General features: G+C 37.0%; 1 long non-coding RNA gene across 1 annotated transcript in view; it reads right to left on the minus strand.

The window, feature by feature from the left end:
• Positions 1-19,494, minus strand: part of LOC309845272 — a 68,177-nt gene that overhangs the window by 13,456 nt on the left and 35,227 nt on the right. Inside the window, exon 2 of the long non-coding RNA XR_014301175.1 lies at positions 13,423-13,616. This is a non-coding gene — a long non-coding RNA (uncharacterized lncRNA). The remainder of the gene's footprint in view (positions 1-13,422; positions 13,617-19,494) is intronic.

A 19,494-nucleotide genomic window follows, 5' to 3' on the forward strand; every position in this document is an offset into this window, starting at 1 on the left:
TGTAGTTTCCTTGTAACAGCACCACCAATTCATCCCTCTCATCTCTAGCAATATCACTGTCATTCATTTCACTTATCCATAAACTATAATCCACAAATATATTGTTGCTATTATTATTTTAAATAAACTGATGTCTGTTAAAGTAATTAAGAATAATTAAAAATAAATGTATTCTGGGGGTACCTGGGTGGCTCAAACAGTTAATTGTCTGACTCTCAATTTTGGCTCAGGTCATGATCTCAAGGTCATGAGATTGAGCTTAAGATTCTCTCCCTTTCTCCCTCTATCCCTTCAACTGAAAAAAAAAAAAATGTGTGTGCGCACACACACACACACATAATCTCCTTATTTTGTTCTCTCCTGCTCTTCTCTTTGTTTGGATCTGAGTTTCTGATCTATACTATTTGTTGTATCTCTGAAGAACTTTTAACATGTCTTTCAAAACAGGTCTACTGGCAACAAATTCCCCCAATTTTTATTTGTCTCAGAAAGTTTTTATTTCTTCTTCACTTGTGAATGACAATATTGCTGGTGAAGTAGTTTGCTTTGAGGTCAGACCTTTCTTATAAGGGACTGAATACTATAAGCATATTTCCAGTTGGTTATTCCGACCTCCCTCCGCCCTCCACAACACCCTGCCAGAAACGTGACAGAATTTTCCTCTGATTTTCACCTTGAGAAACTTGTGGACTCCTGGAGATAAAACACAGACTGTATGGCAGCCCCTTTCAGGCTGAGCTCAGGAGTTTTTAATCTCTCAAGGTTGTTCAGGATCTATTCCTGGCCAGCGTTTTCTCATTTGGCATAGTGTAGATTACAGAAATCTGTGAACTGCTATGACACTTTTTCCCCTTCCCTCTACTCAGAGTCAGAAAAGCAAGAAGGATACTTTATTCTTCCTTTTTAAAAAATTTAAATTTAATTAATTAACATATAATATGTTACTGGTTTCAGAGGTAGAGGTCAGTGGTTCATCAGTCTTATATAATACCCAGTGCTCATTGCATCACATCCCCTCCTTAATGCCCATCACCCAGTTACTCTGTCCCCCTACCTCCCTCCCTTCCAGCAACCCTCAGTTTATTTCCTGTAGATTAAGTCTCTTGTGGTTTGTCTCTCTCTCTGGTTTTGTCTTGTTTTATTTTTTCTTCTCTTCCCCTATGATCCTCTCTTAACTGAAGTCACTCGGAATTTTAGTCTAACCATTTGAAAACCTAATATATATGCTCTGAAGTGAGAGAAGGACATACAAGTGCCTAAGGAATCTCTGAGAGAGAGAGAGAGAGAGAGAGAGAGAGATGACATAGCCATCACTATGTCCTGCAATAATAAGTGAATATGATCTGTAATCTACACTATGCCAAATGAAAAAGCACTGGCCAGGAATAGATTTAAAAAGGACCACTTGCATGTTTGGTATTACCCCAACCAAATGAGTACACTTTCAGAAATCCAAGGATGAAGGAGGAGCCCGAGTTGGGAGGGGGCAAAGGACAAACAAAAACCGCTATCATCAAAGTAACCGAAAGTACAATAGAACATTCCAAGAGAGAACAGTCAAATTTAAACATTTGCTAAGGCAAAATCATAACAGTACTAGGTAAGTAAAAACATTCCTCCCCCCTTCCTTTTCTTCCTAAAATTTTTACCCTGAATAAGATAGAAATGTGAGTTAGCAAACTGAGGGTGGGGGATAGAGAAGAAAAGAAACCATGGTTGGAAAATAGGGAAAATAAAGCCCATTCCCTTTTTCACTGCAGGCTCCATACCTGAACAGGTGCAACAAGGGAGAGGTAGAGAGAGCACTGATTCTAAATGAAACTGGGCTTTGACAATTATATCGGTCTGGACATGTTAAATACTGAAAACACTAGATAAAAACATGAGAACTCTCTTTTCAAGTTACTATTATGAATAAAGCTGCTGTGAATATTTGTGTACAGTTTTTAATATGGACATCTGCTTTTTTCCTTTTGGATAAATGCCTAGTTGTTAAATGGCTGGATCATAACACAAGTGTGTGTTTAACATTCTAAGAAATTTCCACACAGTTTTTTCAAGTGGCTGTACAACTTTTGTATTCCTACCTGCCATGCATGAGAGTCCTTCACTTTCTTACCAATATTTGTTGTTATCTGACCTTTTAATTTTACCCATTCTATAAGTATATAGAGGTATCTCAATGTAGTGTTTTTTTTTCCTTAATGACTCATGATATCAGGCATCTTTTCATATGCTTATCTGCTATCAGTTAGAATTACAGGTAATAACCCCCCAAAATATAGAATGGAATCATAAAAATACCAACCTGAGGGGCACCTGGATGGCTCAGCAGTTACACATCTGAGTTGGCTCAGGTCATGATCTCAGGGTCCTGGGATCAAACTCTGCCTCAGGCTCCATACTCAGCAGGGAGTTTGCTTGTCCCTCTGCCCCTATCCCTAATTGTTCTCTCTCTCTCCCTCTCTCCCACTGTCTCTCTCTCAAATAAATAATTAAAATCTTTTTTAAAAAATACTAAACCGGAAAGAAGAAAAAAAAAGGCAAAACAAATAGCAAGGAAGTCATTAAGTCATTTAATTAATAATATCAATAATCACATTCAATATAAATGATCTAAACACTCTAATTAAAAGACAGAGATTGTTAGGTTGGATAAATACCAACCATCATGACCTAAAAGAAACCCACTTTAAATATAAAGCCATTAATGGGTAAAAATTAGTGAGATAGGAGAAGACACCACATTAACAGTAGTGAAAGAATGCTAAACTGGCTATAATAATTTCAGACATAATGGATTTCAAAACTAAATATTAAAAGGGATAAAGATGGTCATTTCATAATGATAAAGGGAATCATTTTGTCCAGCCCTATGATACTAAATGTATATGTGCAAAGTAGCAGAGCTTCAAAAAACATGGGTAATGAACTGATGGTGCTACAAGAAAAAATACAGAGAAACCCACACATGCAGGGTCAGATTGCATCCTTCTCTCAATGACTGATAAAACAAATATGTTGTCCTTAAGGATACTAAAAACATGAACAAAGCTACTAATCAACATGAACTAACTGATAATTATGAACTCTCCATTTACCACAATTCATTTCACGTACATGCTGCTGCCTCTCGGAATAATTTGTTACTTAAACTGTAACCCCTGGAGGATTTTACTAGTTGCCAAGCACATTTAGATATGGCCTTAAGAAAAACGTATACTGGCAACAGGTCTTTGGGGAGAAGGATGATATACAAATGTGAAGCTGGGCAGCTAGGGATGCCCGAACACCACCCCTTCACAGAAGCTGGGCAGCAGGGATACCTGGCTGGCTCAGGACGGAATCCGCCCCTTCATAGAAGCCAGGCAGCCGGAACGCCGGATCAGCTCAGGGTGGAATGAAAACCACCTGCTTCCCTTTTCTGTTACCGCTCCTTTCTCTTCCCAGAAGCACCCTTTGTTAGTTAGATGAGTCCTTTGAATGTGCTTGTTTAACTATAAACTTTATCCTCCTCTTTGCTTGCCTGCAAGACGTGACTAACGTTTGACCTTCATCAATCCTTCTGTTGGCTATTGTTTTCTATCCAATAAAAGTGAGACTGTGGAATTGCTTGTGACAGCAGTCCTTTTCGACTGTTGTCCCCTACTCCCAGTCTCCTGCAGCTGACTTGTTTGTGCCTAATTCTTCTCCCGCTGCCGACTGGAAGTGGCACGTACACATTTCTTTTTAATGATATATATATATATATATTTAAGAGAGGGAGAAAGAGTGTGCATGTGTGCACAAGAGTTTGGGGAGGGGCAGAGGGAGAAAATCTTTAAGCAGACTCCCTGCTGAGCATGGAGCCTGATGCAGGGTTCAATCCCACAACCCATGAGATCATGCCAAGAATTAGTCACTCAACCAAATGAGCCACCCAAGTGCTCCTCAAGTACACATTTCAAGTACATAATAGCATTACCAAGAAAGGCTATATTCTGAGCCTTTTGGCTCAGGAGAAAAGAAGTCTTAAATTAAAAGTTTTCAAATTAAACAAAGGGTGTTCTTTGACCAAAATGGAATTAAATTAGCAACCAATAACAATGAGATACTGGGAATATCCCTAAGTATTTGGAAAATACAAGACAAATTTTTAAATAATCGATGGGTCAAAGAACACAGGAAAAAATAAATTAGAAAGTATTCTGTACTGAATAAAAATGAAACACAACATATCAAATTTTTTAGGATGTAGTTAAAACTGTACTTAGAAACAAAATTATAAAAAGAAAATTATCAAATTAATACTTTAATTTTCTATGTTAAGAAACACAAAGTCCTAAGAAATTAATCCCAAAAGCGACAGAAGAACTGACATAATAAATATGAGAGGTCGAAATAAATGGAAATAGAAAAACAATATGAAAAAATAAAAGTGAAAAGTGTTTCCTTGAGAATACCAATAAAACTGATAAACTTCCAACCTGATTGATAAGCAAAATAGACAAAGTTAGGAATGTTATCCCTCTGAACGTCATTCACATTCAAAGGGTAATAAGGAAGGGGCACCTGGATGGCTGGGTTAATCAAGTTTTCGACTCAAATCATAATCTCAGGATCCTGAAATTGAGCCTTACATCAGACTCTGTGCTGGGCATGGAGTCTGCTTAAAATTATCTCTCTCTTGGGTGCCTGGGTGGCTCAGTGGGTTAAAGCCTCTGCCTTCCCAGGGTCCAGGGATTGAGTCCCGTATAGGGCTCTCTGCTCAGCAGGGAGCCTGCTTCCCTTCCTCTCTTTCTGCCTGCCTCTCTGCCTACCTGTGATCTCTGTCAAATAAATAAATAAAAATTTTAAAAAATTCTCTCTCTCTGGGGCGCCTGGGTGGGCTCAGTGGGTTAAGCCTCTGCCTTTGGCTCAGATCATGATCCCAGGGTCCTGGGATCAAGCCCTACATTAGGCTCTCTGCTCAGCAGGGAGCCTGCTTCCCCACCCCAACCCCCTCTCTGCCTACCTCTCTGCCTACTTGTGATCTCTGTCAAATAAAGAAGATCTTAAAAAAAAAAAGAAAGAAAAAGATCATCTCTCTTTGTCTCTCTCTACCCCTCTACCTCCAACTCATGCTCTTTCCCCAAAAAATTTTTTTTAATTTTTTATTTTTTATAAACATATATTTTTATCCCCAGGGGTACAGGTCTGTGAATCGCCAGGTTTACATACTTCACAGCACTCACCATAGCACATACCCTCCCCAATGTCCATAACCCCACCCCCCTTCTCCCAACCCCCCTCCCCTCAGCAACCCTCAGTTTGTTTTGTGAGATTAAGAGTCACTTATGGTTTGTCTCCCTCCCAATCCCATCTTGTTTCATTTAGATATTGAATTATTAGTTAAAGCCTTCCCCTAAAGAAAAATCCAAGATGAGATAGCTTCACTAGAAAATTCTACAGAACATTAAAGGAGAGAATAATACCAATTCTACCGAAGTCTTCAAGAAATTTGAGGAGAAAGGAATTCCTCCCAACTCTAAGCTCATTATGATCCTGATGCCAAAACCAGATCAAAACATTATAAGAAAACTAAAGATGAATATCCTTTATGAACATAGATGGTAAAGTTCCTAATAAAACTTTAGCAAATCAAATCTGAAAATAAACCAAATAGGGTTTATCTTGGGGATGCCTGCTCAGTTTAAGATTTGAAAATTAACCAATGTAATTCTCCTTATTCACAGCTTAAAAAGGCAAAACCACATGATCTAAATTAGTGCAGAAAAATTGTTTAGCAAAATACATCATCCATTTCTGATTAAAAAAAAAAAAAAAGCTTTCAGCAATCTAAGAATAGAAGTGAACTTCCAATGAGATAATGAGTTGGTTTACTACTAGGGATACCTGAATGTCTGGTTTGTGACTTTCAGATCATATTAAGGCATCAGAGAATATTGCATGTTGTTGTTTTTAAGGTCTGAAACTCTCCTGAAGACCGTAATGGTCAGTTGCTTTAGGGATGTTTGCAACTGGCATAACCACCTTAACAAGACTGCTTGACCAGTTAAGTGGTCAACAAAAGATTCCCAGGGAACTGTCTTGAAGCCAAAATTCCTTGCACAATCAGCTTGTTCAAGATGGAGACATAGGATGGTACATGTGTGGTATATGAATAATGGCCCTGGGGAACTCCCTTGTGGAATGTGCTTCAGACACCTGCTGCTTGCCTGTGGTCTCTTTTTGCTTTTATACCTTATTCTTTGCCTCTAAGTAATAGTTTTATATCCATGTTCTCTGTGAAGTCTAGTTGAATGCTTTCAAATATCCAGAATGGGAAAAATCTCTGAAACCTGGCAAAGGGCATTTATGAAAGACTAGTAGCTTATACTTAATAGTGAAAGACTGAATGCTTTACCTTTAAGATTAGGAACAAAGCAAGGTGGCACATTCTCATTATTTCCATCCAACATTAAACTGGATATTCTAGCCTCTGTACTCAGTAGAAAAAGAAATAAAAGGCAATCATATTTGTGGAAAACCCTACAAAATCTACAAAGAGAACTATCAGAACAAGTAAATGAATTTAACAAAAATGCAAGGATACAAGATCAATTTATAAAATTAATTATATTTTTATTAGTGAACAATCGGAAATTAAAATTATGAAAATAATGCCACTTATAATAATGTAAAATAAATGGAATATTTAGGTAGAATTTTGACAGAAGAGATGTGAGTTCTATACACTGAAAATTATAAAACCCACCTGGGATAAGATATCTGAGAAATGGAGAAATATCATACATTCATAATTTGGATAACTCAGCATTGTTCAGACACTGATTCTCTGCAAAGTCTTATTTAGATTCAATGTAATCCCAATCCAAATCTCAGTAGACTTTATTTTTGAAATTAATAATTTGTTTCTAAAATTTATTTAAAATTATAAAACATTTGATTTTCTAAAGATACTTATAAAAACAAATGCAAGAAAAGGCCGGGGGAAGTATTTGCAAGTCCTATACCTAAAAAACAAATTTTTTCTTGACTATACAAAGAATTAATCTAATTCAATAATTAGAAGCTAATGCAGTTTAAACAGGGGTAAAAGATTTTGACAGACTTTCTTGCTTGATTTTTATCTTTTAATGTGGGTGAACCCTGAGTATCCTACATTTCTTTGAGCAACCAGCACTAATCTTAGTTAGCAAGATGTTTTACATATGTCTAAATCTATTGAGAACAATTTAAATGAAATCTGCTGCCGTAAAATTTGAAATTTTTTCTAGTCTTTATGAAAATTATCAATGGAGTAAACTTATGTGAATATTCAGACTACAGAATAACAGCAGTTAAGAAATATTGTAACATTCTTCCTGTTCAATTTTGGTGCCTTTTTTGTTTGATAGTCTAGACATAGCCTGTGTTTCTTAGACATGTTTATAAATGGATTGGAAAGGTGGTCTAAATAAAGGCATTACTGAAATACAAAGCATCTTTTTGTTATACATTGTTGTTATTAAGAAAAGATTCCAAAAGAGGGCTTCTGGCAATGAGTCATATATTCTGACAGATGTTTTCTACAGATGAGAGTTCAGCTCCACCTTTCCCAAAAATGTAAGTTTTAGGAGAGGTCTTTCTTACAGAGCCCTTGGGAAATAAGTTGTAGTGTGGACTGTGTTTCCTAAAACAACTCCTATCATGTTTGAAATCTAATGGCAAAGGTTTTTTCTGGTAAATAAATGATTTTGAAACTTTAAAACTTCCAACATATTTTGCTCCTTGATTTTCAACTACAGCCTTACAAGAGAACTTAAAAATAAAGGAATGAGGGAACACTAAGAAAGCTAATTTTACCTTATGGATATGAAACTGAGTGTGAAGACAAAGATTCTTTGTGTCTTAAAAAATGGAAGAGGCTTAAGAAATTTCCTGATTAAATCTCCTTTTTTTTTTTTTTTTCATAGGTAAGGAAACTGAAGCCTGGAGAGGGTAGGTAGGAGTGGAAACCAAGCCATAATGCTACTTCTAACTCAGTGTTCTTCCCATTATACTTTTTGGAATAACAGAAGGAAATAATCTCTGACAACATAATTAAGAGGTCAAATAAATTGCGCAAGGTTATAGAGCTAGTAAGTGGCAACACTGGGATAAGAATCTAGCTATCTGAGAACCCAAAGCCCATTATTTATACCATACAATTATATTCTTTATATATTGTTATAAAACAAATTGAAATGTGTTTTTGTTAAAATATATTTGAGTTTCATGAGAGAAACTTTCTTGTTTGGCTCATCATTGTATTTGGCATATTATATGTGTTCAGTAAATACTGGATATTCATTCATCAATTCACATATATTGATTCTAATGTACATAATGCTTAACCTGATTGCATACAAACTATTCACTTAGAAGACAGTGAACATTTGTGTTGGCTATAATTTTCTGACACCAAGAATTATCTCCTCTGAAACTCTCTTAGAGATACCTTCTTTGTGAACAAAAATTATGACTGGTGAAAGAAGTATCTAGCTGATCTAATTTACACATAGAAAAAAATAAAAGAATGGTATAGAGTCCTATTCATATATGCACAGAGACCTATTCAACTCTATTTACTGATTTCATTGTCCTAGAGGAATGAAGAGAGACTGGGCTGAAAGAAAGATGAGAAAATGAATGAAGGAATTTTTCCCTGTATAAACACATTTACCTTGATTCACTTAGTAATTCAGGATTTGATCCTTAAGCATCTGTCTCCAACTATACTTCTCATTTCCTACTTTTTTTTTTAATTCCTCAGTTCTCATTTTTAACAACATGTTCACTGCAATCTGATTATTGCCTATAAACCTAGTCCTAAGCTCCCATTATAATAACTATTATATTTATAATCAATATAAAGTCCTGAAACAATATATTGTAGGGAGAGAGCATAGTGGATATACTTGTTTATACATGTCCCATAAATATGCTAAAAATCAGCTGTGCCTTAAAAATATAACATGTGAAGAACTGTATAAAACAATATGTCTGGCAAGTATAATCTCAATTTTTAAATCTAAACTTCAATTATGTCTGCTAAGTACTTTAAAAATTTCCTTTAACATACTGCAGTGATTAAGAGCAGACAGCATGGCTGACATATTTTTACATGTTTTTAAAGTCTAGCATGTGTGTGTTGTGAGTTTGTTGTAATATGCACATTTGGGTAAATGAAATCTAATTCTCTATGTACTCTTTGCTTAATTATAATCCAAAAAAGAAATCAACTGTGGCTGCTTTAATATATTTTTAATCACTCCAAGAACAATTACTTAAGACATAAAGTTCAAAATATATTCAAACAGAAGAATAAATTTAATCTTAATAAATTATACCAAAGATGTCAGCAACTTACTAATAAAGAATAGCTCTTAAATATAATATTTAATAAAAATCTGTGACATAAAACTTAGTAAACAATTTCCAAAATAATTTAGTACAATTAAGCAAATAAAATGACAAAGGAAATGAAGTTGAAAACTAATGTAATAAAGGTAAATAGCCATCAAAAATAAAAAGACCCTCATCTTCATTAATTTAATATAATTAAACTTTTTAAACAAGGCCATTTAATTACACTGAAAAGTTAGTAATGTTCAGTGCTGGCCAGGGTGTGGTAAAGGGGCACTAATAAATATTTGGTGTGAGTAGATGTGGGTTTTGAAGGGTAATCCAGGAATATGTATTGAATTTTTAAAGTAGCCTATTCTTTGCGCCAATAATTCAACGCCTAAGAGTCTATACTTCAGTTATACTAATGATAGCACAGATACATACAAATATACACTCCCTGACACTCTGATGCAGAGCAATATTTGTTGCAAACATTACTTGCAGTTTTAGTGTCAGTAAACAATAAAACGAGGGGGAAAAATCATGGTACCTCCATTCAAAGTTTAGTAAAACTACCAAAGAGAATGAGGTATTGACCTTTAAATCCACACATTATAATTTTTAAGTGGGTAAAAAAGTCCCAAACCAATGTGTGCAGTGTGATTCCAATTTGTAAACTAAGAAACTAATCAATGAATATACTAAATGTATCAAAGTGAATATTGTGCCTATGTATAAATACATGGAAGCCAGAAAAATATATTTAGCAAATTCAGTAGTGGTTACTTATGAGGGATGGATTTGACCAAGTCAAATATGAGAGTGACTTTCTTATGTTTAGTAAGAAAAATTGTGAGGTTATTGGTGATTTCCCTTTTTCTGACTCCCAGTTTAAAAAGTAAGAGAAAGGAAAGATGACGGTATACTGGCTATTAATGTACAGATTTATAGCAGTAAATTTCATCTGTTCTATTAAATAAAATCAAGGAATTCTGTATATGTGGGAGAACTAAAGAAAATATACAGCTGGACTACAGCCCAGGTAGAATTAGCCCTACTGGAAACTGCTAGTCTCTGGAAATTAGTTAGATATCTAATGATGATATTTCAACAAGACAGGTTATCAGAGTATAACCTAGTATACTACCAGCTATTGAAATAAGAGTAAGGGATGAGAAGACACAGTCCCAAAGAACAAGACCAAGGTAAAGTATATATTTGATGTTGAGATTCTGAGCTACATACTCAGAAGGCCAGCCTAGAACAGAGCAGGTAGATAATGCACTTGAATAAGATCAATCTTATATCTTTCCTCACAATTTGATTTTACCTCCAATAATATATGAATTATTTTCTGTCATCAAAAAATGGACACTTCCATTTTCCTGTTGTTCCCACTGGCACCATAATTTTTTAGTCCACTAGTCTTAAAATTTAGAGTAGCGTATAACCTTTTCTCCTCTACCAACTTCTACAAATATTGAAACCATAACTGAAGTCCAATCTTTATTTCATTCTAATTACTAAAAGAGTCTTCTCATCTATCTTTTTTTAAAAAGATTTTATTTACTTATTTGACAGAGAAATCACAAGTAGGCAGAGAGGCAGACAGAGAGAGGAGGAAGCAGGCTCCCTGCTGAGCAGAGCCTGATGCGGGATTCGATTCCAGGACCCTGAGATCATGACCTAAGCTGAAGGCAGAGGCTTAACCTACTGAGCCAGCCAGGTGCCCTATCTTTTTTTTTTTTTTTTTTTGATCAACCCTCCACAGAAGTCAAGAAAATTTTTTTTCACGTTAAATTTTTGTTACAGTCTCTATTAGGCTTCCCAAGAACACCAGCTATGATGAAATGTTTCTCAGAAAGCCACACTCCTTGACTCTCTTTTCTCAGATGGCTTGCATTGCCACAGTCTGAATAATTTTCTACTTCTTTAATTCCAGAAATCGAGACAAGTTTTCCTCTAAGTATAACAAAACCGAGTGGTTAAAATCATCTACCACATTTCATCTATAAGACTTTAAACTTGTGATTTAATCAAGTAAGCCTACATTAACTTATCCATATGACAAGCATGATAATATTTTATGAAATTTTTATGATTCATTATCTTCCATATAATATTTGTTATTGCAGTGACACATAAACATTAACAATCATCATTATCATAATTACTTAAAATGACAACATTTCTTTCTTTTCTTCTTAACCAGTGTATACATGAAGCCTTTTAAAAGTACGCAGAATATATTTTTGTTCAGGGGAAGAATATTCTGATCTATACTATATAAAAAGAAATAACTGACATGAAGTATCAGTAACTTTTAAAATGCCTTCCTGGTCTTTAAGTTCTTCTCGCTTTTCCTGCATCACATATACCTGTGGTTCTTTCCAGAGTCTGGTCTCTTGGGTGAAAAGCCTTCCTTGGAAACTTGTCCATCCAAGCGTACACCTCTTTTTAACCAAAAGAAAATCAAAGGACATAGATATGTATCTGTATTTTGGAACTCTATTATTCTTCCTCATTAAGGACAGTGTTATTTTAGTGAACCCAAACTATGTTTCAAATAGATATTGGAGAATCTCCCCCAACTAATTCGAACGGAATGTAGCAAGGACTCCCGGGACCCAGAAAGTCACCAGGATCTGCCCACAGGTTGCTCCTTCAACTCCAGGCCGTGGAGGCTGTGCTCATCCTACTGAACGTCTTCAAGTGCCAAGGGTTCAGGTGGGGGCTGCAGTGGGCACTCCGCAGATGCCTCTGCTTGGTGAGGTTCCTAGGACCCCAATTTACCAACAGTCTGGGCCTGAAGGCTGTCCCATCTCCTCAAGGGTGGGTAAGCCCGGCCCTCGCTTCTACATAGCGTGGTTGGCGCAGGAAGAGTGGGCTTCAGCACCTAATGTGTCGGCCGGCTCACTTCACCTGTTCGGCGGCCTGCGAGCAACGGTAATACTTCTTGTGGGCGATGGAGGTGGACAGACAGCAGCCCCTGCGGTCCCCTTGTTGGGGGGTCTGGACACCTTTGTCTGAATGGAAAGGGGGCGTCGTCAGCAAGGACGGCAGCAGGTTCGGACGCTGGTGAGGTGCTGTGGGCTGAGGCGGTGGCGGCTGACAGGGGAGTAGACAGGACATGGGCTGCCCTCCGCCAGGCCCAGGGGCCATTCCTTCCGTGCTTTCCTTTGAGGCCATCCCAGGGGCCGCCAAGCCCTGCCCACGACGGTGAGCCGCCCAGGCCAACTTCCGGCGGGGGGATTCTCCTCCCCCCGCCACCAACCCAGCAGGCAGCGCGCCAGGCGGAAGTGCCCCCTGAGGTGTCCCGGGAGCGTGCCAATCCCGGGGCCGTAGGAGCACTCCACAGCAGCCGAGGTGTGGGTGAAGGCGTGCAGAAGCTGCGGCGGGGAGGAGCGTGAGAACTTCTTGGGCGCCAGGTAGGCCTCTGGGCTGCTGGTGCAGTCGTGGTCGTCGGCCGGGGCAAGCGGGCCGCGTGCGGTCACGGAAGCGAGGCAGGCGCCCCGCGGCGACCTGCCCCCCCACGGATTAGCCCGCTTCCGCCTTCCGGCCGGCCGCAACGACCGGATCACGCTGGTCATTTTCTCTTCTCTCTTAGTCGCACATTCTAGCCTATGCTCGCTCATTAAGCCAAACCCTTAGTACATTTAATTTGCAACCAGACTCCTCTTTTAACTATCAGTTCACTCGTTGCTGAAATTGGCCACCAGCCCTCGGAATACATAGGTTTCAGTGGCCAGCACTCTCGGAATATCACTGGCTCGTTAGCAGCAATCTCCTTTCCCTTAATCGCCGCTAACCCCCAAATTCATGTCTCAAGCGTCACTAACTAGGCAGTCATCAAAAGGCACTAAAGTTCTGTCTCTGGTTATTATTAGTGAAATGCTATGATCTCTTCTATTGTTAGGCGAAGTGTAGCTCCTTCTCTTTTGTTAATACGAAGCAGTACCTTTTTAACATTTAGCATGGATGCAGGACCTATTTCAGATCAGAGAGTTTAGAGCAATGGGAATTTAGTAAGAACATACCGGGAATTAAAGAAAAATTAGGGGAATCGGTTACCTGTTCTCTACTCATTTTCTTGGACCACGTGCCTCAGCCTCCTGGAGTGGAGAGAGGGTTTTTCAGAATCAGGGCTGAATAGGATTCCAGTATATTCTTTTCAAGACAGAGTCACGCATTGTTGGTAAAGTATACAATGATTTCTGCTCTTCCAGTTGGTCCTCAAAACATAATTGTCTAGCCGCATTCCCAAACTAAAACAGAAGGAAAGAATAGTATTTTCAAATGCATCGTTCTTCCCCTGTATTGAGCATGCAGCGTCCCCTGCCCTGGAAGTTGTGTGCAGAAAAGATGTGCAGATCAAATAAAAGGTCAGGCCATTCTGGTATTTCACTTGAAAAAGTGAAAAGTAGAGATGGTCAGATCTAGCTACACATTAGAATCAGATGGGAGGTTTATAACCCTCTGTTGACCAAGATCCACCCCTGACCAATTTAATCAGAATCTTTGGTTATGGGTTCACACATTGGTGGTTTTTTTTTTTTTTTTTTTTAAGTTACCCTGGTGATTCTCATGTGTAGCCAGGTTTGAGAAGCATAGGCTAGTCCTTAGGGAAATAAAAGTTATTAAGAACACATGGGAAGCAGATTCTAGCCAGCTGGCTGTACTTCTCCAACCTTAAAAAAAAAAAAAAAATCAGGAAAAACCAAGTATTTTAGAAATCATGGAAAAGAGGGCTAAGTGGGCAGCCTGGTTACTTCATAGGTAGGGCTGTCACTCAGTTGTAGTCCCCAAAGCTGTGTTCTTTACCTCAGGCATGGGGCAGAAGCTACTAATTTCAAACTTCACTGTTCTAGATTACACACTTTGTTTAGATAAAAAGAAAAAAAAAAGAGCATTTTATTCTTACCAGGCTATTTTATGTAGTTAAGTTTTAGTCATAAACTAATGTTATTGATAGTAAAAATTTTTAGGAACTGCTATCAAGATAAGGGGAAGGAACACTGATAATTGTTCTGAGTTATAATGCTGCTTTGCTTTGTTTTGTTTTCGAAGAGTGGACTTAGGTCTCTTAAACTACCTCTCAGTTTCCTTGTTTCTAAAGTTGCTGAGTTGATTTTATTTTTAATTTTATCATTCATTCAATTCACTTAGTGAACTTATATTGATCAGCAGTCTCTAGTCCAGTGCTAGGGTAGATAAATGGATTAGGTATGCATTCTGATAGAGGGGTTCAAGAGGTCAGGAAAGATTTCTCTTAAGAGTGTCACTTTAGTATGTACTAAAAAATGAGTGAGGACGTCTAAACCTATGAGTCTGAGGGATAGTGGTGTGTGGGGGAGAGAACAAGAGAGCAAGGAGAGAGAGTGCAAGTGACCTCAAGATCTTTAAAATACCTGTCATTTCTTCAGTGTAGTTGAATTTCAGGTTTGAGATAGAGAAGTAGGGATATGAAGTCTTGTCATGAGGGAGTATTGTTGAAGACCAGTGTGTATTTTTATGCAGTGATGGAGAGGTAAACCCCTTAGAAATATCAATCTGATAACTGTGGGAAGGATGTATTGAAGAATAGTGAGACTGAGGTTAGGGAGATAGTTAGGGAGGGGAGCCTTACCCAGAGGATAAGTTATGGTGGCCTGAATTAAGAGCCTTGCTGTTAATAAAAGTCAAATTCTAAGCTAGATAATGAAGAAATGAACATAGAACCTCCAAAAAATAATACTTACATAGTGTTTTTTTAATGGCAAATTCAGAGTATAATTAATATATACATATATAAATATTTAGAAATTTGAAGTCAAATTTTCATTATCTTCTCTTAATTAGAGGTGGAAAGATTATATTAACTGGAAAGATTAATTAAGTGGAAAGATTATATTAATGTGAGAATGAATAGACCTAGAGGAAGGTTGACTGATAGTACTGGGTTTGAAGATACCCACATATTTTTGAACAGCTCTGTACATCTTTACTTATCTCATCTTTAACATAGCCCTGGGGATTTTCAGAAAAATAGCATGTAATGTCAACTCTGTACTTAAACTGTAAGAAACAAACCCTTGGGAACTATCAAGTTATCAGTCTTTACTACTGAAAACATAACACGGTTTAAGTAGAGCTACTCTAAATGGTTCAGATTACATTTAGGTGATATTTTGAGTGAAATGAAGACAGGGAGATTTTCACCCAAACGACTAGTTTAAATTACCTACATTTGTGTCCCAGATTGTTTTTTGTGAAGTCAATCGAGGGTATAAAAAGCTTTCTTCCCCAAAAAGGAAAAGACCTTTATATTGCTGAGGTCCATACAAGTACAAACTGAATACTCTTTCCTGCTAAAAGCAAAAAAAAAAAAAAAAAAAAATTGGAGCATTATTTGTGGGCCTTTAAACTTCTTTATAAAGTTTTTAAAGAAGTAGTCAACCAAATAGAGCTTTAAGTTCCAACAAATATTCTTTTCATTAATTTCATTTGTAAGACATAATTGAGATTATATATGAAGGAAGAAATACCTTGAGGCAAATTACTAATGTGTACAACTTCTTGTTGTTTATGCTTATGAGAAGATTATCCTTTTTCAATCTTTAGATTCAAGTGCCAAAGCTGATTTGATTACCCATGGGGATGCATTTGTGTTTCATCTTGAAAACATGCTCACCCTTCAGCCTCACAGTTTGGAGTGGTTCTAGAGTTTGCATAGCCTCTTGTGTACTTAAAAAAGAGACATGTTGAGCCATTTCCTTATACCACACACAAAAATAGACTCAAAATGGATGAAGGACCTCAATGTGAGAAAGGAATCCATCAAAATCCTTGAGGAGAACACAGGCAGCAACCTCTTTGACCTCAGCCGCAGCAACATCTTCCTAGGAACATCGCCAAAGGCAAGGGAAGCAAGGGCAAAAATGAACTATTGGGATTTTATCAAGATCAAAAGCTTTTGCACAGCAAAGGAAACAGTTAACAAAACCAAAAGACAACTGACAGAATGGGAGAAGATATTTGCAAACAACATATCAGATAAAGGACTAGTATCCAAAATCTATAAAGAACTTAGCAAACTCAACACCCAAAGAACAAATGATCCAATCAAGAAATGGGCAGAGGACATGAACAGACATTTCTGCAAAGAAGACATCCAGATGGCCAACAGACACATGAAAAAGTGCTCCATATCACTTGGCATCAGGGAAATACAAATCAAAACCACAATGAAATATCACCTCACACCAGTCAGAATGGCTAAAATTAACAAGTCAGGAAATGACAGATGCTGGCAAGGATGCGGAGAAAGGGGAACCCTCCTACACTGTTGGTGGGAATGCAAGCTGGTGCAACCACTCTGGAAAACAGCATGGAGGTTCCTCAAAATGTTGAAAATAGAACTGCCCTATGACCCAGCAATTGCACTACTGGGTATTTACCCTAACGATACAAACGTAGTGATCCAAAGGGGCACGTGCACCCGAATGTTTATAGCAGCAATGTCCACAATAGCCAAACTATGGAAAGAACCTAGATGTCCATCAACAGATGAATGGATAAAGAAGTGGTATATATACACACAATGGAATACTATGCAGCCATCAGAAGAAATGAAATATTGCCATTTGCGGCAACGTGGATGGAACTAGAGCGTATCATGCTTAGCGAAATAAGTCAAGAGGAGAAAGACAACTACCATATGATCTCCCTGATATGAGGAAGTGGTGATGCAACATGGGGGCTTAAGTGGGTAGGAGAAGAATCAATGAAACAAGATGGGATTGGGAGGGAGACAAACCATAAGTGACTCTTAATCTCACAAAACAAACTGAGGGTTGCTGGGGGGAGGGGGATTGGGAGAAGGGGGGTGGGGTTATGGACACTGGGGAGGGTATGTGCTTTGGTGAGTGCTGTGAAGTGTGTAAACCTGGCAATTCACAGACCTGTACCCCTGGGGATAAAAATAAAAATATATGTTTATAAAAAATAAAAAATTAAATATAAAAAAAAGAGACATGTTGGGCCCCAGAAGGACATTTATTTCAAAATGCTCAAATAATTTCTCTGCTTCTCTCAGAAGAGGAGGAGAAAAAGGAAGAAGATGACAGAGAAGGAAATGAGAAAGGAGCCAACTGACTATTACTTTTGGAAAGAAAAAGTTATATATACCACATACCCATGACAGATTTTAATGTCTTTTAACTATAGGAAGGACTCCAATGCAAAATGTAGCATAGTGTGCTTCCCATTTCACAGGCTCAAAACCAAATGACTGTATGAAAACATCTTGTGATAATGCTTTAATGATTTAGTAATGAGTTTCATTTCACTTATTTTCAAGTATCACAAGAGAAAAAATAAAGACTGACCTTCTAGGCCTTTAAATGTCAAGGTCATATCTATACTAGCACAGAAGATAGGATTTTTCTGGACCCTAGAGAAGGCCAATGATACATAAAATGTTCACTGCATGATGTACCATCAGAGTTAGAAAGACGTGGACAGACTCTTGAGCACATTATATTGTCCTGGAAAAAATGTTGGCTGTGATGAAAATAACTGAGTTTTCGAATAGTAAATGATCTAGGAAACTGTATTTTTGTGAGCCATGCAGATTTCTACGTTTTCATGGATTATGTGACTATGTACTTTCAACTAATGAAAACCATCTACATTATTTATTATGAGGCCATAGAAAAAATATAAAATGGTGATTTCAAAATAAAATATTTCATATTAGACACAAGTGCGTATTACATGATTTAAGAAATTATTTTGGATATTTATAGTCAAGAGGCCTTCAGAATCTCTTTTTCATTGCAGTTTAAACTGCAACTGATAGATGGCGCTGACAGGGTGTGAGTCAGTGTCACAGATGAAAACCCTTCTGTTATTTTCTCAGAATTTCAAAAGCCAGTTTCATATTAGCAGAATCTGTTAGAGGAATGTTCTTAGGTATTAAGCATACTAAGAATCGATTTTCCAGGTAATTCTCAGAAATGTCATTATATTTTGTGAAGTACTTTTGGTGGGCTGTTGTTCCTGGTAACTAGGATACCTAAATCTGGTGTTCCTAATAGACTTTAACTTCTCCAACACTTAAGCATGTTTTCCAGTTTTTCCTTTTTTAAAGTTTTTTTTGTTTTGTATTTTTCCCTAAATCTGGATTTCAGTGGTGAATCATACAGCTGTGGGAAGTAGTCTCTTTAGGAAACATGGCCTTTCTTGCCTGTAAGTCTATTTTGTTCCTAGTACAGCTCTTCCATTACAGAACATCTAAGCCTTTAAAATCATGCAGGGCTAAATATTAATAATAATAAACAAGTCTGTGGTACAGCATTCTTTTTTTATCTCGCCTTTCAGCCACATAAGTGCTTAGGACTATCTTGTTCACTTGCTTGAGAGGTTAATAAATAATTTTAAAGTAGAGAATCTAAAGTTTGTGGCAAAAGCAGGTAATTCAGAGGGGGAAAAAGATGAGGAACAAAACAAGGAAATATATCTTTCAGGTTTAATTTCCTTAGTGGTAGAGTGGTCGAGTCAGTCATTTTTATGGTTCAGTCAACACAAGTTCAAAACATCTGGCCACTGGAAAAATAGGGATTTTCCACATCTGCATATTATGGGTCATTTTATAACAACAACAACAATAACAAAACACTTCTTAGAAGTTTTTTCCAGATACACTGTTAATATAAATTAAGATGTAATTATCTGCAGAAGTTATACCCTGTTGGTTTTTATTCTCTATTTAAAATATAAATTTCAAAATAGTGTACATGTATAATAATGAGTGAAATGTCTTCTTTCAAAGGATTACAAAGTTAATAGGACTCATCTGTCACCTAAGAATGACCATTTTCTAATAAGTATAGCTGAAAAATGTCACAGTCTCTCTAAAATGTGTAGTTTTTACTTTGGCATTCTGTATTAAAACAAATAAGGAATATTCTTGAATATAATATCTCTAGCTTCTCTTTTTTTCTATAAATATTACGTGGTTTTTAATATAGGCTGTGTATAAATTGGGCACCCAAGAAGCATTCTAAATTTGAGGCATTAAAATCTATACCATTTTAATGTAAATTTTAGTATTTTTAATTTAAAAAGTAAGAGTTTAACATCTTGACTTTTTAAATTTTAAAA

The sequence above is a fragment of the Mustela nivalis genome, assembly GCF_964662115.1.
Source record: "Mustela nivalis genome assembly, chromosome: 12".
NCBI classification, from domain to species: Eukaryota; Metazoa; Chordata; class Mammalia; order Carnivora; family Mustelidae; genus Mustela; species Mustela nivalis.